We start from the raw sequence: 25749 nt of genomic DNA, 5'->3' as shown, positions 1-25749 counted from the left end.
TGTCTATGTTGCACAATTCCAGCAGCACACATTCTATACAGGCAGCACTGCAAACACATTACTCTAGGGAACCTGTTAAGTATAAGACACACTACTGTTGCCTGTAGCGTCTACTAGTCAGGAGCAGGAATCAACTGTTGCATATTAGCTAGCTGCCTCTGCCTTACCTGAATGGCTCATTAAAATTACAGCTCACTTTGTGGAAACTTTGAGCGTGCCCAAATGCGGAGGTGGAGGGGAGGGAGGCGATGTATGTTGGATGTTTTGTAAACATGCTGGAAATGGCCATGTGTGTTTATGTGCACTCTAAACCCCGTACCGTAATAGATGTTTTACCGTCACGCCACACCAGACAAATGAATGATGGCGATGTCTACTAAACACTCTCCCCCAAAGGTGAAGTGATGAAAGGAGCAAAACCAGCATCAAACCACCACCCGACCCCTCTTTTCGCAGATCTAACTCCGCAGGCTGAACTGCCTCTCATCATACTGGTTATATTCTGTTTCTCTTGAAGTCTCCTCACGACTTTCGGGTTTGTTTGCTTTCCCCCCCCCACTCCAGCCGCCGGCGGATCTTGCCCGAAAAAAGGTAGCTTGTCGGAGGCGCCCCCTGCCAAACGAGCGTGCAGCTGATAGCCCTAAGGGGCTCGGAGCAACACTACCCGTTTAACAAAGTGGAGCTTGGCAGAAGCTTGCGAAATACACATTGTGAAATGTGTGTGTAGCTGCCCCCCTCCGCACACCCGCCACTGATGTCAGTCTAACAGCTACTCTTCTGAGCCTACAGGGTCTTGGGAAAGAGAGATCCCCTTGGGGGTGAGGAAAAGCGTGGAGGGTAGGTAGACACAGAGAGAAATCTAAGAGCTTGGCCTTACCTGTTCAGCAGAAGCTGATGCACCTTCAGTTCACATCTCCCAGCATCAAGACGCGTAGACTGAAAAATGCTCCAGAAATTATTTCCACACCCAGATCAAAGCTTGTTAGGCGTCGGTTTACTTCCCCTCCTTCCCCTCCTCTCTCTCCGGAGTCTAATTGTAAAAGAGAGTGAATTATTTTGACGGCTGAACCGAGAACTTAATTTTGTTCACCGATCTGTCGCTGTGTTTGGTGCTCGTCTTTTCCAGCACCACTCTTGTCATTGGCTGTTTCTTGAATGTTTGTTGAATGTGCGGAGAGAGAGAGTAGCGAGGGGAGGGGGTCGGAAAGCAGGAAGGAAGTTGTGAGCCTGTCTGGGGTTGAACTCAGCGGAACAAGTTTCTTTCTTCTTTTTTTCTTCTTCTTCTTTTTTTTTTTTTTTGTATTGCTTGGCAGGACCGATGGAGGGAAACACTTAAAAAAAGTTTCCATTGTTAACTAGCTCAGAACAAAATCTGCTCCAGCCTTTGTGGGTTAAAGATACACCATCCATTTTTCCACACCTCGCTGGCTCATATTGTGTATAACTTGCTGCAGCTATTTAAAAACTTCTTAAACACTAGATCCTTTTCATAGAACAAGATCCCAAGCTGGGACTGCTGCTTTGCAGCCAGGATCTCCATCCAAAGCCATCAGTAAGGCACCCACAGAGCTGGTGAAATAAACCAATGTGCCCATGTAGCAGGATGCATGCAGGAACAGCAATTGTGCTTTTCTCTGGAGCCTCAATTTCCCCTTTCAGTCCGATTTTAATTTTGCAGAGAGAGGTTGAGGCCTTGACTTTGCTCACTGAAAAGGGGAAATGGTCTTTTGGGAACCTGTTATGGTAAAATTAGCCAAGTCCTTGAGGTGTGAAATATATTTTTATACTCAGTACCAGACCAAGCATAAGAAAGATAAGAAGAGCCCTGAGGGATCAGGCCAAAAGCCTATCTAGTCCAACATCCTTTTCTCACAGCAAACAACCAGATGCCGGGGGGGGCAAGAAGGACCTGAGCCCAGCAGTGCTCTCCCCAATCTAGAGTTCCCAGAAACTGGTATTCAGACACATACCGCCTCCAAGAGTGGAGGCAGAGTATCATGGCTAGCAGCCACTGAGAGCCTTATCCTCCTCTGTATTTGCCTAATCCTCTTTTAAAGCCATCCAAGTTGGTAGCCATCAGTACCTCTTGTAGGAGCAAATTCCATAGCTGTACTATGCACAATGTGACAAAGCACATGCACAGGCCAGCAGAGAGCTAGAGAGGCAAGTAGATCCCTTCCCCCCCACCTCCTGCCCATTGCTGAATTCCAGTAGTTACTTAAAGGACAGGCATTTTTCATCTATACATTATCATTAAATGAAAAACAATAAATTAAAACAAGACTGCAGTCATAATCTCACTTAAAATTACCTCTGTCACAACCAATAAGACTTACTTCACGCAAAAGGATGGGAGCATCAATGTACATATACAGTTGTTCTCTTTCAGATATCTAACATATGAGGCAAAGCTTGTCCCCCTCAGAAGTGCATTTTGCCCCTCCATTGTTGTTTTTCTGGTGCTACTACTGCCATTTAGTAATACCAGTACTCCCATTACTAGCAACCAATTTATGTTGATGCTGGGTGGGGGGAGATATGAGTCAGCCTGGCCTACTCTGTCTGCTCAGGTGGAACCAACTGCCATTTAGCTCCTCCTCTCCTAGAAGTGTTTCCTCACGGCCATTCTACCTGGTCATAACATAACTTGAATGTTTTCATACCAGTGTTTGCTTGTTTTCCTTATTCCTCCCCATACATTTTCCTTTTGTGTTGTACCTTTTAGATTGTAACCTCCTGCCAGTGTTATTTTTTTTTTTAAAAAAGTGCACAGCACCTCAGAAAGTTTAGGCTCTTTATGAATAAATAATGTGGCAGTTGTCTCTAGCAGCAGCTGCTGAGCACTACTGAAAGATGTCAAATTGCATGATTTAGTTATTGATTTTGCAATCAAGATGGTTAAAAATAGAAGACTTACTCTTGATTGTAACACAGTCTACAGACATTTGACTATTCTTTTATTATTCCTGTATATTTGTTTTAATGTTATGTGTGTGTTTTTCTTATAAATAAAAACCTTTCTGAAATGCCTGTAAAATTATCAATTATGTTATTGATAGCTGGATATATGGTTTACTGTGGGGGCACTATCTCAGTTGTCTGTACTGGATACCAAAATATTTTCATCTTACTCTATTTAATCTGCAATCCTAAACACATTTACTTGGGCAAATCCCACTGAACCCAATGGGACTTACTTCTGGGTAGATATGCACAGGATTGTGCTGTTATTTGCTAAAATCACTGCTGAAATGTTGTCTCCACTCAGAATTAACTTGTTGGTTTGTTATCCCTAATCTGGAAACATCCTCCTTTATCAACTACAAGCAGTCTGGGGTCCCAGACTGATAGAGAGGGCTGCAGCCTATGAGAGCATATGCCACAAAATATATATCAGGTGTTACATGATTTATTGTTAATATGACAGTCTAACACTTTCTGTCTGGAATATGACCCATTTTTGGTAACAAGCCACTGTTTGAGCATCAGTGATTTCAGCACTGCTTTGAGCCCAGTACTGTGATACAATTTAGTTGAAACACTTCTATACTGCCCTTCAGTTCAAAGTTCCCAGGGTCATTTACAATAATTAATAAAAACAGTTTGCAAAAGTAAAAGGCAGTGCTAAAAAAAATCATGGAAGTCACAATCACAACAGACAAAAAGAAATCAGAATTTCAAAGTGGCAGCATGGGAAAATAAAAATAAATATTATGTGGGGAAGCACACGTCTCCCTCTAAGTAATAAATCAACATCCTCCTGATTCCTCTTAATCTGTCTTCATTGTAGTCACTGACTCTAGTGCTTCAGACATTAGAATTCTGAGAGGCTGCTCCTAGATGATAATATGGATAGCTAAAGTTATGGGGTAGCAGCAAATTAGATTTCTTGAGCTTCTGTAGGGCAGATGCAGGTATTACGTAGAGATAAAGAGTGGTATAGAAGCCTGGGTGAAGAGCTGTGTGTAAGGAAAAATAAGCATTAGGACAAAGAAGGAATAAAGTGGGAGTGAGGTTTCTCATCCATTTTACTTTTATACCAGAAGAACCAGTGTGGTTAGTTAGTGTTCGATTAGGATCTGATAGAACCTGGCTCAGATCCTCAGCTCAGCCATGGAGCTCGTAAAGTGCCTGTGTTCCAGTCCCTATCTCTTAGTCTAACTTACTTCACAAGGTTGTTGTGAAAATAGCAGGGAATAGGAATAACCTTGTACGCCTTAAGCTCATTGGAGGAAGTTTGTATTTTAAATGTAATAATAAACTTATATGTTTCTTAATTGTATCCTGTGCATTTCTTCCTGTTTTTGGTTCTTCCTCTTTTATTTTCTTTCTTGTTCCCTTTGATCTATGGAGCACTTAACAGTACAGGGCCTGCATAACCTCAAGACATCACATTATACTGGTAACATAAAAACAGGAAGTGCAAATCAACTCACACTTGCTCTGTCACTGCTTATTTGTAACATCCAAAGCCGTCATCCCACACCCATGGAACAACATTTGTGCTCGAGCATTTTGCAGAAGAGCGGAGAGCTTCTTGTTTAGGCTTGCATTTATTGGCTAGGATGTAGCATTTTTCTACTTTAATTAGTGCTTTATTTTAATGGGGACTGGATTGCTGGCAAAAGTTTTTTGCCTGAACTACTAGGGTCTCAATTATTTATTTATTTGTTGAATTTCTATACCGCCCGACTAGCATAGCTCTCTGGGCGGTGTACAACAGAAAAATATAAATATACACAATAAAATCCAATAAATCAGTGCAAGGGACATGTATATAAAAATCCACAAATCTAAAATCAATTACAACATATTTAAAACTAAAAAACTAAAAAACTAAAAAACTGAAATGCCTGAGAAAAGAGGAAGGTTTTAACTTGGCGCCGAAAAGATAACAACGTCGGCGCCAAGCGCACCTCATCGGGAAGACTATTCAACAGTTTGGGGGCCACCACTGAGAAGGCCCTAGTTCTTGTTATCGTCCTCCGAGCTTCCCTATGAGTCGGAACTCGGAGGAGGGCCTTCGATGTTGAACGTAGTGTACGGGCAGGTTTATATCGGGAGAGGCGTTCCAGCAGGTATTGCGGTCCCGCACCGTATAAGGCTTTATAGGTTAAAACCAGCACTTTAAATCTGGCCCAGAAGCATATTGGTAGCCAGTGCAAGCGGGCCAGAACAGGTGTTATATGATCAGACCGCTTGGTCCTCGTTATCAGTCTGGCCACCGCATTCTGCACAAGCTGTAGCTTCCGAACCGACTTCAAAGGCAGCCCTACGTAGAGCGCATTGCAGTAATCCAATCGAGAGGTTACCAGAGCATGGACAACTGAGGTGAGGTCCTCCCTGTCCAGATAGGGACGTAGCTGGGCTACCAACCAAAGTTGGTAGAACGCATTCCTTGCCACCGAGGCTACTTGAGCCTCAAGTGACAGGGAAGGATCTAAAAATACTCCCAAACTACAAACCCGCTCCTCAGTGGGAGTGTAACCCCGTCTAGAACAGGGTGAATATCCACCATCTGATCAGAGAAACCTCCCACCAACAGCATCTCAGTCTTGTCAGGATTGAGCCTCAGTTTGTTAGCTCTCATCCAGTCCATTATCGCAGCCAGGCAACGGTTCAGCACATTAACAGCCTCACCTGAAGACAATGAAAAGGAGAAGTAGAGTTGCGTGTCATCAGCGTACTGATGGCAACGCACTCCAAAACTCCTGATGAAGGAGTGTGGTCTGTAAATGCCAGCACTTGTGGGACCAAATGCATTCATGGAGCACATCTGAGCTCTACGTTGCCAATTTCTTGCCCACTGACATGGCTGAAGAAGATCATTTTCCTACCAGTATGAGGCTGCAGTAAAAGAAAAAGTACTTGCTGCCAATCCTGCCATTCCTTTCTAAGGATGTTGAACACCAATATTGCTGTGTGCCAAAGCTGCCAACCAGGAACACAGGCAGATGTTCCCTAACACTTTGAGCTATCCATCTCATTCCTCTATTATAGCTGTCATTTGCCCTGGGCTATAAAGGCAAGGTGAGCTACAGATATTGATAAATAAAATAAATTGGAAATGAAAAAAACTGCCTTCAAGTAGATTCTGACTTATGGCAACCCTATGAATAGGGTTTTCATGGTAAGCAGTATTCAGAGGTGGTTTACCATTGCCTTCCTCTGAGGCTGAGAGGCAGTGACTGGCCCAAGGTTACCCAGTGAGCTTCATGGCTGTGTGGGCATTCAAACCCTGTAGTCCAACAGTCAAACCACTGCGCCACGCTGGCTCTCAAAATAAATTAGTCGTGTATTTATATCCTGCCTTTCTCCCATCTGGAACCCAAGTTAGCATGCATGTGGCTCCCAAACAGTCACCCAGCCAGGTACTGGCCAAACCCAGACCTATTTAGTTTCAGCAGGATGTGCCCTTGGACTAACCTTCATTGGTCCTAATATTACCTAAAAGTGCACATTAGTTGTTTGAACAAGGCAGCTCTGAGCATATTCACTCAGAGGTAAATCCCATTGTGCTCCATGAGGTTTACTCCCAGAAAAATATGCATAGGAATGCAGCTCAAGATGTTATGGCAGGATTCAGTGCTTAATAACACCACACCTTAATTTACCACATTGATATTACCTCTGTGGTTTTCTATATGTGTTGCTGCTGTTCAGACTGATCCTTCAGTGCGAATGAAACTGTTCTATGTTAAACATGCCAGTCTGCTGCCATCACACCTAATCTGTCCCTTAGCTTGAACTTTTCATCATTTGGCAACAGTGTAATCTGATGGTGAGAAAACCAATCTGTCCGTATCTAGAAAACACAGGAGCAGTAACAAACTGTGCACATAATGTTGCCACACCCACAGAGGCAGACTGCCTGGTATGCAGACTAGTGCAGAGGCTGCCACATGGGAATCCGCATGAAGAAAAGCATGCAGTTACATGTTAATTACTTCATTGCTGGATGTGACCTTACCCCTACCCCTCCAACCACATATAGTAGCTTTTTGTACACCCAATACAGCATGTATGGAAGCCTATTTCCACATGTGGATTGCATGTAATGAACCAGAATCTTTATTCCTAATCAACAGTATCTGTGATATCAACTGAACGGAACTAATACGTCCAGTTGATTCCAGCAGTCTGCTTTACACAGGATAGTTTAGTTGCACTGAAATCAATGAGGCTTAAAAAGTGCTTAACTTGGACTGGATCATGCAGATATGTCCCAGCAGATCCATACCATACATCCTGAATCACAGGAGCTGTAGCTTCCCCTCACAGAGATACAGTTAAGAGCACCCTTAACAAAGTACAGTTCCCAGGAGTCTTTGGGAGGCGACATGTGCTTCAAATATATGGTGTATCGCAACTGAAGCTCTGCTCACAGCCGGAGTTTGATTCCAACGGAAGGAGGAAGTCGAATCTCCGGTAAAAGGGGTTGAGGTCCACTCAGCCTTCCATCCAACTGTGGTCGGTAAAATGAGTACCCGGCATATGCTGGGGGGTAAAGAACGGCTGGGGAAGGAACTGGCAATCCCACCCCATATAAACGGTCTGCCTAGTAAACATCGCAAGACGTCACCCTAAGAGTCGGAAACGACTCGCACTATAAGTGTGGGGACACCTTTACCTTTTTACCTAACAATATAGGTGACTGACCATACTTTGTCACTGATTGCTAGGTTGCTTTTAGCAGTCCTCTGAGCCCCATTAACCCCCCCCCGGTCCAAACCTCTAAACTTATCATACAATATTACAAGGAACAGAAAGAATGATATAACAATAAGGGTGCTTCCAAACAGAGGCTTTATATTGCAAATGAGTAATTCAGATCCTATTCTTCTGGGTGCATCATTGCCATGTTAGCTTTCACACATTTTTTCCCCCAGTCATGAATTATTTTGCGATTCCACCATTGGCTGCCCACACCAGTGTGCAGAGATTCATGCAATGTGCAGAGCTTGATGAGCTGGTGTTTTTAGCCCCTCAGTCACTCCTCTCCAACCCTCTATTACTTTCTTTGGTCTCGGCATGTGCATGGGTATTTCTGGACCTGTGTGTGTGTACTTTTTTGAATGTCACCAGAGCATACATGGCCAGAGTTTAGCTATTATGTTTCACAATGGGCAAAATGAAGGTTTATGCTCTTATGAGGGGAGGCGCTAATATACATTTCCATTTGATTTTTTAAAAATTAATTCTAAGGTCTTTCAGAAGCATTATATTTACCTATGTCAATCTGCTGTTTTATGTGGTGGGAGTGAAAGTAGGTGGCAATATTGCAAAAAATTAGGAATGCCCCATAGGTCCTCATAACCTTTAACTGCATGGCCACATATACTCCCCCCCTGCCCCCTGCCAAAAATGCAGCAGCAATAAAATACCAAAACTATGATAAAGAGTTTTTATCAGGGGGAAGAGCAGGATTCTTTTTTTAAAAGTTAATTATGTACTATGATTACAGTCTCTGATATAATCCTGCACATTTACTGTGGAGATCTGAAGTAAATAGCTCTTCTATTGGGTTATTGAAACTGGGGCATCCCTTCAGCATGTGGCAATCAGAAACAGTCTTTTATTTGGCACTGGGGACTTTGGAAATAAATAGTTGAGGTTGCGCTCAGATGAGGAGGAAACAGACGTAGAGGTATAGTGATACAAACCACACACTAAAACATCTCCCCATATGAAAAACCTCCCAGCAAAAAAAAAAAAAAAGCTTTAACAAACTACACCAAAAAATGCATTAACAGCCTACCACACCAATGCTGACTGGATGTATAATGTGTTATTTTGGATAGAAACACACTCACTGTTCTGCCAGTTCAGGTGCATCTCCACCTCTCTCTTCTGAAAACAGGAGCACATGAAGATGGTCAAATCCCGGACCTTTGTACTATACAACCTGGTGGGAGCAGCTTGAGTATTTTTTTTTAATTCAGCTTCAAAGAGATTTCACAGCTGATTGGCAGATCAGCTGTTCCCCCTCTAGGTGTGGCTAATAGAAACACTTTGCTCTGGTGACTAGTGTGTTCACAGCCTTTTACTAATTGGATTTTCCTCAGTAAGGAGAAATTCAGATTAAATGTTAAAAAAATACAGGCTGGCATTTGATGAGAACAGTATTGTAGACCTTGCAAAAAAGTTGTGTGCATAAGCTGCACTGATTCCACAACAAGCTCCCATCTGGAAGCACCCTAAGCATTGAAGGAGTGACATCTTTTTCCCCACACCAAAGTTACTAGAGAAATCTATGCAGACGTTACTTCCAAGTAAAGTGTTTAGAATCAGGACATTGGACAGTATTACCAAAGTTACTTTAGATAAAGGAAAAGGCAACAACTGTTCAGTCTCACTATTAACAGTGGCTAGAAAGATTTCCCTTGTTAACTGGGCACACTTATTCCATTAGACTGTGATTATATATCCATAATTGGACAGCTTTCCATTTGCTTTAAATCATTTTTATTACAGCATGAAAAGTTCTTTTGTCTTTTAATGTGTAATGTGTCATAGAAGGTCATTTTCTTTTTCTCCTTTTATTCTTGGCACAATTTTTTCTCTGTCTCTGTTTTGGTAACCCATTATATATGTGTGTTTTGTGACACTGTTGAGATAATCCACAGCACCTTTTTAGGGATGAGATGAGCAGGAAGTCAGAGGAAATGTTGTAAAAGTTTCCACTCTGTGCTGAGCAGCCTACGCTTTAAAAAAATAGGGAGGTATTCTTAGCGTTGGGAGGAAGGAACCACTTTATAATTTTAAAGGCAAAAGAGGAACATGGAAATATAATACACTTAAGAATCCAAACCTCAAAGTATATATGTGTGTATATACCCAAAAGTCATGTGCCTTAAATATTAGGATTTAGCAGAATGCATATAATGTGAAAGATCCTTATCTCAATCTTTTAATTTTGTGAAAGGACAGCTTTGAAAATGTGCAGCAGATGTTAATAAATTGATAGGTCTGAGTTATTATTAATGTCAAAAACTAAAGCAACAGAGTTATGAAAACAGCCTTAAATTAGGTTGCTGGACAACAGTTTATTTATGATCTGTATATTGTACTTCTTATTGCCATGCAACATATTACAAAAGCCAGCGGGCCTGTGTTCTGAAATTACTGCTGTGTGCACTGCTGTTTTCATAGCAAAGCACCAGCCCTTAAATGTCAAGTGATGTTTCTGAGTGATTATGTCTTTAGAGAAAGTTCAGTGCCTCTCTATGAAACACTAAAGATAGGAGAGCCAATTGCAAGTTACACACCAACTCCCAATAGCCCCAGCCAGCAGAGGCAATGCTCAAGGATGGCAGGGGGTTGTAATCCAACCATACTTGGAGGGTCACAGGTTTGCCACCCCCTGTACTAGAGAAATATAAGGTTAGTGGTTTGAGGGGATGGGCTGTTGCTCAGTGACAGAACATATGCTTTGTATGTTCTATCTGTATAAGGTCCCAGGTTATATATAATATTTTTTTCACACCTAAAAGCAGCTCTAATTTGGACCAGTGTCATCGTGCAGAGTGCGAAAGGCTTTAGATTCCCCTCTCCCCCAAGCTGTTTTTCTAATAAAAATCCCCTCCCAAAGCTGTTATTTTCCTAGAGGAGCAAAACATACGGGTACACACACCCTGGGCACCCTTCCCACAATCTGCATCAGGGAAGGGTGCTTTTAGTTATGGGAAAAGCAGGATGTGGATTCATGGGTCCTTGGTCATTTCATTTAGTTTGGCAATGGAAGCTGCTCAGCATGAATAGAACTACTCAGTTAGCAGTATCCAGTGTCTTACCAAACCTCCATTAAAGTGACTTACACAACCAGTTGCAGGAATATATCTATCACATAAAGGCCAGGTATTGATGGGGCATATCCTGACAGGTCTTAAACATGGTGATGACATTTATTTTTAAGAGGGTCCTCCTGATTGGTTATCAGACTGCTATGAAGATGGCCTGGGGTTTGTGGAATTAGCACGGGGTGCCCGTTTCCCCCTATATATTAAGGGTCTTTGGAGAACTGTAAAATGTTAATTTGGATTTTTGTGTTAGATATATTGCTGTTTTTAATCTGGCAAAAGGGAGGTATAAAATGAGTGTGCACGTCAGTGTTATTGTTAAAGTTTTTTTCTATGTTGCCTTTCCGGCACAAAAAATGGCCCCCAAAGTGACTCCAAAGGATAAAACAAAGGATAATTCAAGCAATAAAAGAGATATAACAAAAATTCAAGAAAACAAAATATTTAAAAGAAGAAGACAACTGAAATACATTCATGTTCCTGCCAAAAGGCAAAGGGCAGTCCTCAGAAAGATGTCAAAGAGAATAAGAGTAAATCCTTGGGGAGCAGGTCCTCCTTATAGGGGTCCCAGGCAAGGAGTGGGGCAGGACAGATGGAAAAGCTTGCCTCTTGATGGTTCCAGCAGAGTCTCTGTCCTGCAGCAAAGTATGGGCTTTAAAATTAGTTCAGGACAGAAATGCATACAGTTAGATAGCTTTCAGCCTGTTGCAGCAAAAACAACAGTTTTTGTGGGGTTGGCATACAATTAGGATTCTGTAGTATGTTTAGTAGTCTTGGAACTCTTACCTGCTTACTCTTTTGGAAGTAATGATTTCCCCCCTCTGTGGGATTGAATTACTCTCCAAGGAAAAATCAGTTGAATCTCAAATCCATCTTCACTTTTGGAAAACAAAGTTATTTTCGGCTCAAGGGCTTCCAAAGTGGTAAACAGCAAATTCATACAGAAGGAAGATACAACAAAAGTACAATACATACAACAAATGAATCGAAGCAATATAAAATAGCAAAATTACCAAATACCCATCCATCATATTTGTGAGCACCATTCATGCCCTCACTGCAGTTGCAGCTCTCCAGCATTCCACCTCCCATTTGGAAGCCATGTTAGCTCACATCCCCCATGCAGCTGCTTGAGTCTCTCACCTATGAGCAAACCCTGCCATAACCAATCATCCATGGGGCAGCATTTGCACCCTCATCACACCCTGAAGAAGCAACCCAAAACAGAGTCTCTCCTTTAGTGTCACTCCCTTTGGTGTCAACCCCTTTGCAACCAGCCTGCCAGCAGCAACCCATTGCCGATAGCAGTATCCAAATAAGTAGGCTTCCACTTGGAAACCAGCCACAGCTATATCAAAGATCTTACTCTTCACAGGCAAGGTTAGTTGGCCAAACCTTCTGATTCCTGCCCTCTGGTTGCTCTTCTGCAGGTCCAGGAGAATAGTTTGAACCTTGATTCTCTAAATTCCCTGTAATTAAATATCATCTCTCTCACACACATTAATCTCACATGCATTTCCGTTTATTTTAGTGAAGTCTCACAAAAATAGTATTTCCTCTTATGTGGATTCCTAATTTCCGAGTTACTTCAGATGTTCTAAAAGCAGTCATCCACAGTATTTATAGACCCCAATTGTGTGGACACTGGCATATGTAACAATAATATACTACAAGCCTAAATTAGAATGGCACAGACTCATTGCATATGACCTGCACCCAGAGGGTTGGGTAGATCCACCACTGACCTTATTAACACAGGAAAGAATACAACTCTCAAAATAAAGCCAGTGCTGAAGTTCCCAGTTCCATATTCACAAAGGTTCTAAACACAGTTCAATCAGTAAATTTACTAAGGAATTAGATGGTATATGCCCTTGCACCCCCAAATAGGTTTTGGCCTATTCCATATTATATACCTCCATGACTGGGGGACTGTTTGCTTCAAGATCTACAACAATTATCCTGAATCAAAACCACTGTATTTGAGCAACTCTTATTAATGCATAATAAACTCAGATGACAATTATAAACAAGGACCTTGGGTATGCACCCCCATAAGCTTTAGACCTCAGCAAATGATATATTCACACCCCCAAGAGGGTGTCCTCTAGAAGATGGCACTGAATTGCATCCAACCTCAGTACTTTCTTTGTGCCCAGAATACTGTCAAGTGCAGATACTCATGCCAATAATAGCCAAAAGAAAAGAATAGACAATAATAGTCAAAATTTATAGAAAAGAATAGGAACTATGAACTAGTAACCAACTTCAGTCTCATCAAATAAAGTAGACGTTGCTGTCTACAGTCATATAATGGACTCATAAGTAAGCCCCATTGAGTTCAATGGGACTCACTCTCAGGTATGTAAGTATAGGATTGCAGCCTTAAGTCAACTATCCAGAAGTTAAGATATAGAGGTGATATGAGATAAGCAGGTCACTTCACAAACTGTATGGTTTCCTGAGCCAAAGCTGGCCTAATACAAAATTGGGGGGCACAGCTAATACTGTGGGAGACATAAACAAAATTCAAAGGGACCTTGATAGGCTGGAGCATTGGGCTGAAAACAACAGAATGAAATTCAACAGGGATAAATGCAAAGTTCTACACTTAGGAAAAAGAAACCAAATGCACCGATATAAGATGGGGGATACTTGGCTCAGCAGTACGATATGCAAGAAGGATCTTGGAATTGTCATTGATCACAAGCTGAATATGAGCCAACAGTGCAATGTAGCTGCAAAAAAGGGAAATGCTATATTAGGCTGCATTAACAGAAGTATAGTTTGCAAATCACGTGAAGTATTAGTTCCCCTCTATTCAGCACTGGTTAGGCCTCATCTTGAGTACTGCATCCAGTTCTGGTCTCTGCACATCAATAAGGATGCAGACAAATTGGAACAGGTTCAGAGGAGGGCAACAAGGATGATCAGGGGACTGGAAACAAAGACCTATGAGGAGAGATTGAAAGAACTGGGCATGTTTAGCCTGTAGAAGAGAAGAGTGAGGGGAGATATGATAGTACTCTTCAAATACATGAAAGGCTGTCACACAGAGGAGGGCCGGGATCTCGTCTTGATCATCCTAGAGTGCAGGACACGGAATAATGGGCTCAAGTTGCAGGAAGCTAGATTTCGACTGGACATCAGGAAAAACCTCCTAACTGTTAGAGCCATATGACAATGGAACCAATTACCTAGAGAAGTAGTGGGCTCTCCGACACTGGAGGCATTCAAGAGGCAGTTGGACAGCCATCTGTCAGGAATGCTTTGATTTGGATTCCTGCATTGAGCAGGTGGTTGGAATTGATGGCCTCATAGGCCCCTTCCAACTCTACTATTCTATGATTCTATGATCCTCACAATCAGATTGATAGCAAATTATTTACTTCAGAAGTTAAATCTCAGTATGTTGATGTCAGGCAAATTCAACTTAATTTCTTACCCAGGGACTAAATCAAGCAAGAATACTTTGTTAATACTTCAAAGAAATAAATGGAGGATGAGTGTCCACTCCTATAAGTTCATTTACATTTGACAAACACATCTCTAAGTCACTACCCAAGTGATATCCCGTACTCTGAATCTACATCTCCCATGGTCTGTCAAGACTAGGAACATGGCTCTTATTTGACTCAAAGCAAATGGCGGGGTGGTGGTGGAGGGGGCTTGATTTCAACAGTATTTTGCCAAGCACAACTGTTCCATATTGTACACGTTTGCTTGTATCCTTCAGAAAATACTTTCTATTCTAAGTTTATTGTTCTTTTCAAAATTATTTTGTTTATAACTTAACCCTCAATTTTGCACTTTTAAATCCCATTTAGTCAGTGGAACAGACACTTGGATTATTTGGAACAGGGATGAAAAGTAACATTATTTAATCATTACATTCTTGAAACAAATGCCACTGAATTCAAAATTGGTCTGGCAACTCATGGTAAGGAACTAGCAAGCTAGAATCTGACAGCAGGGCCCAGGCAGCACCTCACTCTCTGTGCCAATTGCACAGAGGGGACAAATTGCAGATGACAAAACAGCTGTCCACAGTACCATCCTGATGAAAGCAGGGATGCTGCAGTTTGTCAGCCCAACCAGATCATGTGACATGGAGAGCCAATTGGTATCCTGTTGGTCTTATGTAACTACTGTCTCAGTGACAAGTTCCCCATCCTAAAGAAATTGTCTGCTAGGCTCTGCTATATGTACTTGCCTTGCTGCTGCTGCCACCTTCTGGCACCTGCTGGTCTGCCTGAGTTGGACCATATCACCTGTCTCTGGTCCTTCGGATTCATAGTTACTGCCTTGGAGCGCGAGCTGTGTCTGCTCTGGACAAAGCTGATTGTTTCTAACCCTTACCTGCTGCTGTCCTTGAAAGGGAAAGTACTGGGGAATAGTATGCTCTCTCCTATGGCTAACAAGTGCCATTACTTCTAAGGCAGCCTTCACCCACCTCGTGCCCTTCAGTTGTTGTTGGACTACAACTCCCATCAGCACAGAATGCTGGCTGGTGCTGATGGGGGCTGTACTCCAACATCATCTGGAGAGCACCAGGTTGGTGAAGGCTGTTCCAAAGGAACATGTGTAGGGCATCGGATGCAATGCATAGGCAGGGAGCTCATATCATTGGCTCTTGAAGAGACCACTGATGGACTGAGGCAACTTAGCTAAGGACTACATATAGCACAATCCTACGTGTAGCTATCTTGAAGTAAGTCCTAATTGAGTTCAATGGGACTTACCCCCAATTAAGTGTGTATAGGGTTTGCATCCTTAAGAGGAGGATAAGGTAAGGCCAAGCCACGGAGCTCATGCCATTAGTTCCTGAAGAAACCACCAATGGCATGCGATTGCTCTGCCTTTTCATAACATTGCATTTTCAAACTTTGATGTTGTCTTTGAGTATTTTAAAATTGTAAGCCACCTTGAATGCCAGAAGGACAGTATATAAGTGCAGTAAACAACAGCACCAACAAGCAACCACGCACATGATTGGGCTACATGAGTAATAAAATGCCAAGAAAAGAAGAGGTTTGGTTCTTTAAGCCCCAATCAGCTTAACCATCTGCATTTGTTTTTTAAAGCGTTTCTCATGGGATACCAAACCTACACCCAACTATGCTGGACATATTTCCTTCTCCATTGCATTTTCCAATGGTATATTCTCCACTAAACAAATTCCACTCTCAAATGGAATTCCCCTTGATACTATGGGAAAGGAACCACAACGTATAATTTGTCCCTCTGAGTTTCTGCTGGGGTGATTTGTTAAAATGCCTATACACTACTCTGCTTTTTACTCTTAGAGAAGAAGCCAATTTAATCTTGAGACCTCTCTCAGCTAGGGTTTTTTTATTACCTGTCAAGAAACTCATAGAAAGAGCCCTTTGTGGATACAATGCAGGTAAAGAAGTTATTTCATAGAAGACCCTAAGGAAGAGCTTCCTAGAAGGAAACAAAACTTTGATGTTTGCGCTTGAAGGAAATGTGGAGAACTGATTAATGGGGCTTACTGATAACATTCCAAAGGCTCATTGTGAACCCTTTGGGAGAATATTTGATTTTGAAAAGCAGCATACAAGTTGCAATATAATGTAATATAATAACATGTAGGAGGAAGGACTTCCCAAAAGGACACCTTTCCAGACAATTGTTCCACATGTTTGTAGGCAGCACCAATAATATCTCCAAATGTCTTCACTGTGCTGCCAACCGGATCTGCAAAGCATAGCTATATAAGGTAGTATGCTCTAGGACTTACACTCATAAGTAGAGAAGTGGAGCCACTGTCTGGTGACTACAGAATGCTGAGTAAAGATGAATAACTGCACAAAAAGAAGGAAAGTTGGAGACAGTTTAAGAATTTAACTTTATGGGAGTTTTATTTGAGGGGTGTGGGGAAATGTGCAGGTCCTGCCAATTGCTTGACATTTTCTCCTTTTCATTTTAGAAAAACTGAATCCTCCCTCATGGACTAGGATCCAAAGCTGAGTTGGATCTGCTGATCAAGAGCAAGGAAGGAAGGGAGGGAATCATGCTCACAGAGGAAAGCAGTGTGATCCTGGACAGACCCACTGGGGAGGGAGAACAACATGTACCCTTCTTTTTCCAAACCTTTAATGGAAAAAAGGGGGCTTTGCTAGAAAGGTGTCATCATGAGAAATGTCAGAGAAGGTAGGGAGAATGTCCTGCAAATGCTTGTTCCTTAACAAGAAGGCAATCCGTATTGGGTTTGAAATTGGTTTTAACATATGTTTTTATTGTTAAATCGGGATGTTTCATGGGAAGCCATTCACAAATTGAAACTGGAAAAAAAATCAAGAAAACAGCAACACAGGGCACTCCATAAGAGCTGCCCCTGAAAAATACGGCTTTGTTTTTCTTGTCTGAAGCCTTGCTTCCTTCTGTTTTATGAATCTGATGGTTCTACATAAGAATCAAAAGCTGCTACATCTTGTTCACAAGACCTAAAACCAAAGGTAGAGGGGGGAGGGGAGGTGGGAGGTGGCAGCAAGGGCAACACAGTGCAAACACACCAGCAAAGCCAACTAGGCGCTCCTGCTAGTTCATTCGCACCATGCCAACCTCCCCACCGCCTCACCCTTCCCCCTCTACCTCCTGGTAAGCAGCAGTGATGCAATTGACCAGAGGTCAGATGAGCAGTGCCCCCTTACTATCCTATCCATTACTGGGAAAAGGTAAACTCAAAGCTAGGAATAATTAAGAACATGCCATATAACTCTATGGCAAAGCCAAGATGTATGAGCCTATGTTCAGTTCTGATCTCCCATTTCTACATTTTTTTTAGCCCAAAGATGTACAGAAAATGGTAAACAGAACTGCACTGAGTTTTCCATATAATCTTACCTGCTGTGATGGGTAATATTGTTTGCATGCTTTTGTACTGCAGTCTTTCCCAACCTGGTGTCCTCCAGATCTTTTGAATTACAACTCCCATCAAACTCAACCAGTCCAGCCCATATGCTGCTGGAGCTGATGGGCGCTGTAGTCCCAAATATCTGGAGGGTACCAGGTTTGGGAAAGTGGAAATACTACTAAAGTGCACCAGGCAGTTTACACTTTTAAAAATGTATTTGCTTGTTTGTTTCTATATAAGATTTCTTATCCACCCTTCACCATAACCTCTAGGCTAGATTACTGCAATGTGTTATATGTGAGTCTGCCTCAGAAGATGGTTTGGAAATTACAGCTGGTGCAGAATTCAAAAGTCAGATTGCTCACTAGTGCAAGACATTCTAAACACATAACACAAATTCTGGCACAACTGCACTGGCTACCAATTCATTTCTGGGCTCAATTCAAAGTACTGATTTTGACCTGTAAAGTCTCATATGGCTCAGGACCCAATACCTCAAGCATTACCTCTCCCTACATGAACCAACCTGGATCCTGAATTTGGCATCTGAGCCTTTCTTCATGTGCCTTCTTTGAGGGAGGTGCAGAGGGTGGCAACATGAGAATGGGTCTTCTCAGTGGTGCCCCCCCAATTTGTGGAATGCTATCCTCATAGAGGCACACCTGGCACCATCATTATCTGTCTGCAGGTGCCAGGCAAAACATTTCTCTTCTCCCAGGCATTCGGCTCTTGATTTTGGAGGCCATTTGATGTTGTAGCCTCTTTCATGGGCTTTTAGATTCATGTACTTAAAAAGAAACCTTTTTATTTGCTTTCCTTGCATTCCCTGGGGGTCCCAGGGAATGCAGTAATTATCAAACTATTGCCTTAATATCCCATGCAAGTAAAGTAATGCTTAAGATTCTACAACAAAAGCTCTTACCATATATGAAACAAGAAATGCCAGATGTCTAAGCTGGATTTAAAACGAGAAGAGGTACCAGAGATCATATCGCAAACATATGTTGGATAATGGAAAGGACCAAGGAATTTCAGAAGAATATCACTCTGCGCTTTATAGATAACAGCAAAGCATTTGATTGTGTAGATCATGAAAAACTATGGAATGCTTTAAAAGAAATGGGGGGTGCCACAGCATCTGATTGTCCTGATGTGCAACCTATACTCTGAAAAAGAGGCTAAAGTAAGGACAGAATATGGAGAAACTGACTGGTTCCCAATTGGAAAAGGTGTGGGATGGGGTGTATTTTATCACCCTATTTGTTTAATCTAAACGCAGAACATATAATACGGAAAGTGGGATTGGACTAAGATGAAGGAGGTGTGAAACCTGGATGGAGAAATATCAAAAATTTAAGATATGCAGACAATACCATACGACTAGCAGAAACTAGTAATGATTTGAAATGAATGCTGATGAGAGTTAAAGAGGAAAGCACAAAAGAAGGACTACAGCTGAACGTCAAGAAGACTAAAGTAATGACAACAGAAGATTTACGTAACTTTAAAGTTGACAATGAGGATATTGAACTAGTCAAGCATTATCAATACCTTGGCACAGTCATTATCCAAAATGGAGACAATAGTGAAGAAATCAGAAGGCGGCTAGGACTGGGGAGGGCAGCTATGAGAGAACTAGAAAAGGTCCTCAAATGCAAAGATGTATCACTGAACACTAAAGTCAGGATCATTCAGACCATGGTATTCCCGATCTCTATGTATGAATGTGAAAGTTGGACAGTGACTTATCTGACTGAGCTGGCGGAGGCCATCTTGCCTATGGTATTGGAGGAGCCCAGAACAATAGTCCTGGGTAATTTCAATGTCCATGCTGAGGCTGCCTCTAGTATTCCAGGCAAGGACTTCATGGCCTCCATGATGACCATGGGGCTGTCTCAAGTTGTCACTGGCCCGATACGTACTCTCGACTTGGTTTTTGCTCCAGATGGAGGGGCGGTCTGGATATGAGAGGGTGAATGTCACCCCATTATGATGGTCAGATCACTTCCTGATAAGTTTAGACTTATGGCTCCATTCCTTCCCCTGCAGGGGTGGTGGACAGATTAAGATGGTCTGCCCCCGGAGACTAATGGATTCCCAGTAGATAGAGCAGGTGACCCTATGGAAGCCCTTGTCATACTGTGGAACAGCGAGGCGCATCAGGTTCTTGACATGGTTGCCCTGAGCTCCCTCTCCTGCATTGTGGAGCCTGGTTTGCATCTTGGTACACCAGTGGGCTAAGGGCAATGAAACGACTAGAGTGTGTGGAGAAACACGTGCTGTGAGGCTGATTGGGCATGAGTAAAACATCATAACCATGCCTACTGTGTGGCAGTCCTCTCGACCCTTGCCCTTCTTGGCTATTAAAGCTTGCTGAGGGGGTTTGACTGAGTGAATCCAGGGTATGTTCAATGCATCATTGTGGGAGGGAGTCGTTCCAGCTGCCGTGAAAGAGGCGGTGATCAACCGCTCCTGAAAATGCCCCCCCTGGACCTATTGGACTGTGACAATTACCTACCGGTTGCAAATAGCCCTTCTTAGGGAAGGTGATGGAGGGGGTTGTGGTGCTGTGGGTTGGTGGTTTCCAAGTTCAGATAATAGGTCAGTTGCCTGCTTTGGATGGGGTTGTACTCCCTCTGAAAGAGTAGGTCCATAGTCTGGGGGTGCTCCTGGATCCATCTTTGTCACTAGAGGCCCAGGTGACCTCAGTGGCTAGGAGTGCCTTTTACCAGATTCGGCTGGTAAGACAGCTGCAGCCATTTCTGGACCAGGATAGCCTGACCACTGTTGTCCATGCACTGGTAACCTCCAGACTGGATTACTGTAATGCGCTCTGTGTGGGGCAGCCCAGAAGCTGCAGCTGGTGCAAAATGTGGCAGCGAGACTGCTCACTGGGGCAGGGTATCGCCAAGATGTCACCCTGCTGCTGAAAGAACTGCACTGGCTGCCCATTTGCTACCAGGCCAAGTTCAAGGTTCTAGTTTTGGTGTACAAAGCCCTATACAGCTTGGGACCAGGATACCTGAAAGACCGTCTTACCCCTTATATACCCAGTCAATCACTGCACTCTGCAGGTGAGGGCCTCCTGCAGATACCATCTGATCAGGAGGTCCATTCTGCACAACATAGGAAACAGACCTTTATTGTGGTGGCACCTATCCTGTGGGATTCCCTACCCTTAAATATTAGACAGGTGCCATTTCTGTTATCTTTTCGGTGCCTATTGAAGACCTTCCTCCTTCAACAAGCCTTTTGAGACCTTATCCCATTCTGCATCTGTGTTGGAAGTGCTCTTTAGTATGTTTGTAAACCTTTTTTAAAAATGTTTTTAACTTTTTTTTCGTTTTTAAGATGTCTTCAAAGCTTTTCAAAAAAAGTTTTAAAAAACGTTTTGTTTTAATGTATTTTAAAGTCTGTTTTTATGATGTTTTAAAGTGTTTTTAGTACTTTTGTTTGTCGCCCTGGGCTCCTGCTGGGAGGAAGGGTAGGATATAAAATAAATAATAAAATAAATAATAAAAAAATAGTGGCTCTCAAAAGTGCACTGTACCTAGACCAGGGATGGAGAACTTATGGCCCTTCAAATGATGTTAGACAATTCTCATCAGCCTCAACCAGTGTAGCCAATAGACAAAGATGATGGGAGTTGTAGTCCAATGACATCTGGAAGGCCACAGATTCGCCATCCCTGCCCTAGACCTTTTGACTATATCATGACCACCACTACATGTTCTCCACTTTTATTACACTCAAGCCCAAGTGCAACAGAAGTATCTGATCATGAGGAGAGTGGAGAATTGACCCAAGTCATTGATGTTTATGTCAGTGTTTTCTGCAACTCAGAAGAGGCCAGCTTTACTTCTTGAAGTTGCAGTATTGCCTTTTTCATTGTGGGACAAATAGGGAATATTCTTACCAACAGGAAAAAATATGAGAAGGGTTTTTATTCAGTTTAAAAGACATTTTAATTTCTTTTCAAAAGGCAGATATTTTTCTTGATAATACTGGGATTGTTGCCAAGTACTAGATGCAGTTGCTGTGGTTACTACTTTGCTGGGCATAACAATTTTCCAGCCAGCGAGGAACACCCCACTCCACCCCACCCACTCACCCGGTGCTTGTCTAGTATCCTAAGAGAGAAGCAAAGGCAGATGCTATTCCTCCTGTTCAGACAGACTGTAATTGTACAGGTTGCTCTCTCGCTGGGAGCCAACTTGTGCAGACAACAATTAGTAATGCATTGTACTGACTATAAATGGTATGACTTGTGGTAGCTCTGACCACCCAGTTCACCCTGTTAGCATCCTGAAGAGTTGACACAAAGTCATATTTATACAGGTTAGTCCATGTTCAGAGAAATTTATGTTTTTAATTTTATATGTTGTATATTTTTTGTAGGCCACTTTGGTGAAAAGTGAGCTATACATTTTAAAAAATCAATTGCCTTTTATAGATATCTCATGGCGATTTACAGGCACACTGTAAAAATAGCTCACCGTTGTTTTAAAAACTGTACAAAAAACAACTGAAGATAGTTTAAAAACAATATAAAATGAACACCTAAGGCAGATACTTTTTCATCCAGCTGGAAAAGACATGGAAACGCTTCTGTGTACCTCTCATTCAAATAACCTTTTGCACTAGGAGGATATGGATTAGCGCTAGTGAAATAGGATTTTCCACCTTCTCCTCCCTCCACATACACCCAATGCCATCCCCAAATCTGCTCTGGAAGGTTGGAGGAAGGAGGGGGTTATTGTTCTGTCATGCAAGAAGAATTCCTTGCACTGACAGAAGCTTAGTGCTACCTTGAATACAACTCATTGTGGACAATATACACATTCCCCCACCCTGGTTGTATTTTGTGACACTTTCACACTCAAGTTTTGGAGTGGTGGTGGAGTTGGCTTGTTGCAGCTGAAGTAGCAACCTCTCATATTGAAAATTCACTTCCCAAAAGTACAGTTTGTGCAACGGCTGCTTGGCACACCTTTAAGGGCTGATGATGCCCAAGACTTGCCAGAAGAGCTGGAAGGGACCTTGGAGGTCATTTATTCCAAGCTCCAAACAGGATCTGCAATGTTGGATGCACCTACAGCATCCCTGACAGATGATCAGCCAGCCAGCCAGCCTCTCCTTAAATACCTCCAGCAAAACAGAGCCGACAGCCTCCTTCACTTTTGAACAGGTCTTACCATTATGAAGCTTCTCCCAATGTTTAGACAAAGTCTGCTTGCCTGCCATTTCCAGCCATTAGTTCTAGTCCTGCCCTCTGGAGCAACAGAGATGGTCTGCTTCCATCCAATCAAAGTGCTTCTTCACAAAGTGCATAGTTATTCACTCCCACAAGAAGTAGTGATGGTCACCAACTTGGATGGCTTAAAAAGAGGACTAAACAAATTTGTGGGGGATGAGGATACCAGCATCTACTAGCCATGATGGCTATGTTCTGCCTCCACTATTGGAAGCAGTATGTCTCTGAATACCAGTTGCTGGGAATCACAAGTGGGGAGAGGGCTGTTGCACTCAGGTCCTGCTTTCCTAGGCTTGTTGGCCATAGTGAGAACAGGATGCTGGACTAGATTGGCCATTGGCATGATCCAGCAGAGATCTTCTTATGTTCAGTTGGCTGTGAATCAGTCAAACAGAAAATACACCTTCCTCCCACACTTCCACACGCCTCAGAGTAAAAAGGCAGAGATCTTAGACACAATATCTGTTCACTGCCCTGAGCTCCTGCTGGGAGGAAGGGTGGGATATAAATCTGATAAAATAAATAAATAAATAAATAATATAAATGATGGTATAATAATTATCATTTCCTCACCAATCTACAATATATAAATAAAGTCTGAATGAGTGAGATGCAACTCTCCAATTCCTGAGTCCAGATCATACTAGATTATAATAACTTCAGCAGGTTCCTGCATACAAACAGCAATCAGTATATTGTGGGTGCTTTTACAACTAAATTATCTTTAGAAGAGGAGGTAGAGTGCTAGCTAAAACATGGTCTCTTGTATAAGAGCCATATCTTTGAGATAGAGCATCTACTTGCCATGCAGAAGGTGCCATGTTCAATCCCCAGCATCTGCAGATAGGGCTGGGAGAGAAGCCTGTCTGAAATCCTGGAGAGAGGCTGCCAGTCAGTGTATACAGAACTAAGCTAGATGGACTAATGGTTTGACAGTACAAGGCAGCTTCCTATGATCCCCCAAAAGGTGTGGAACAATCTCTTCTCTTTAGTATGCAGCTACCTTCTCTGTGGGTGTCATGCCTTAATGTTGCTTGAAGGCAGGCTGCCATCTTGTCTGGGTAGGAGAGCCTGGGATCAGAAGGGCAATAGCCGTAGTGTAGTCACAAATTCAGCTTGCAGGGTCCTGTCATAATAGTCACAGCCACACCACCTCACAGTCATGCCTCCTTCTAAAATTATACAACATTCTGATTTATAGAATACTCCTCCCTTTTCATGTTGTTTGGTCATAGGACAGTGGAAACATAGGGATCCTGCTAGGACCTGACTCTGCAAAAAGTAAGGGATCTAAGACACACACACACATACACACACAGAGCGACACTGAATGACTACACCCCTGGGCAATAGACATGATCATGGACAGGTTAGAGGTTAGGCAACATATCATGCAGACAAAGGTCAAAGAGCCAGAGGCAAGTTTAGAACCCAAAGCATCAACAGAAAACTGAAGTAGCCAGAAGCAGATACAAGGTCAACAACAAGCAGATTGCAAAATCTGAGGCAGCTAGCAGAGCCCTCACACTTGAGATAAATTGCTGACTTGGCTGCAAGGACTTTACAGGGTCTGGTGTGTCCTGATTGGCTTGGAGAGTCTGGAAGCTGAGAGGGCAACTGACACGTCCTAGAATCATAGAATAGTAGAGTTGGAAGGGGCCTATAAGGCCATCAAGTCCAACCCCCTGCTCAATGCAGGAATCCAAATCAGAGCATTCTCAACAGATGGCTGTCCAGCTGCCTCTTGAATGCCTCTAGTGTCGGAGAGCCCACTACCACTCTAGGTAATTGGTTCCATTGTTGGATGGCTCTAACAGTTAGGAGGTTTTTCCTGATGTTCAGTCGAAATCTGGCTTCCTGCAACTTGAGCCCATTATTCCATGTCCTGCACTCTGGGATGATCGAGAAGAGATCCTGACCCTCCTCTATGTGACAACCTTTCATGTACTTGAAGAGTGCTATCATATCTTCTCTTCTTCTCTTCTCCAGGCTAAATATGCCCAGTTCTTTCAGTCTCTACTCATAGGGCTTTGTTTCCAGTCCCCTGATCATCCTTGTTGCCCTCCTCTGAACCTGTTCCAGTTTATCTGCAGACTGCATCCTTCTTGAAGTGCGGAGACCAGAACTGGACGCAGTACTCAAGATGCCTAACCAGTGCTGAATAGAGGGGAACTAATACTTCACACACTTTGGAAACTATACTTCTGTTAATGCAGCCTAATATAGCATTTGCCTTTTTTGCAGCCACATTGCACTGTTGGCTCATATTCAGCTTGAGATCAATGACAATTCCAAGATCCTTCTCACATGTCGTATTCCTGAGCCAAGTATCCCCCAGCTTGTAACTGTGCATTTGGTTTCTTTTTCCTAAGTGTAGAACTTTGCATTTATCCCTGTTGAATTTCATTCTGTTGTTTTCAGCCCAATGCTCCAGCCCAGCCTTTCCCAACCAGTGTGCCTCCAGATGTTGTTGGACCACAACTCCCATCAGCCTCAGCTAGGCTGATGGGAGTTGTGGTCCAACAACATCTGGAGGCACACCGGTTGGGAAAGGCTGCTCCAGCCTATCAAGGTCCCTCTAAATTTTGTTTCTTTTTTCCATGGTATTAGCTGTGACCCCCAATTTTGTATCATCTACAAATTTGATAAGCATGCTCTGTACTTCCTCATCCAAGTCATTAATAAAAATGTTGAAGAGCACTGGGCCCAGGACTGAGCCCTGTGGTACCCTACTTGTTACTTCCGCCCAGTTTGAGAAGGAACCATTGATAAGCACTCTTTGAGTATGATTCTGGAGCCAACTGTGGATCCACCTGGTA

At 42.7% G+C, this 25749-nt stretch overlaps 1 protein-coding gene across 1 annotated transcript in view; it reads right to left on the bottom strand.

Annotated features, from left to right (window-relative positions):
* ITPKB (inositol-trisphosphate 3-kinase B) overlaps positions 1-1276 on the bottom strand; it is a 139541-nt gene extending 138265 nt beyond the window's left edge. The window contains exon 1 of the mRNA XM_061625022.1: positions 878-1276. The gene's annotated coding sequence lies outside the window, so the exon portion shown is untranslated. The remainder of the gene's footprint in view (positions 1-877) is intronic.
* Between the last annotated feature and the right edge of the window lie 24473 nt (positions 1277-25749).

The sequence above is a fragment of the Rhineura floridana genome, chromosome 4 (assembly GCF_030035675.1).
Source record: "Rhineura floridana isolate rRhiFlo1 chromosome 4, rRhiFlo1.hap2, whole genome shotgun sequence".
NCBI classification, from domain to species: Eukaryota; Metazoa; Chordata; class Lepidosauria; order Squamata; family Rhineuridae; genus Rhineura; species Rhineura floridana.
The sequence above is the reverse complement of the archived record's forward strand: the minus strand, read 5'-3'. Positions and strand labels throughout refer to the sequence as shown.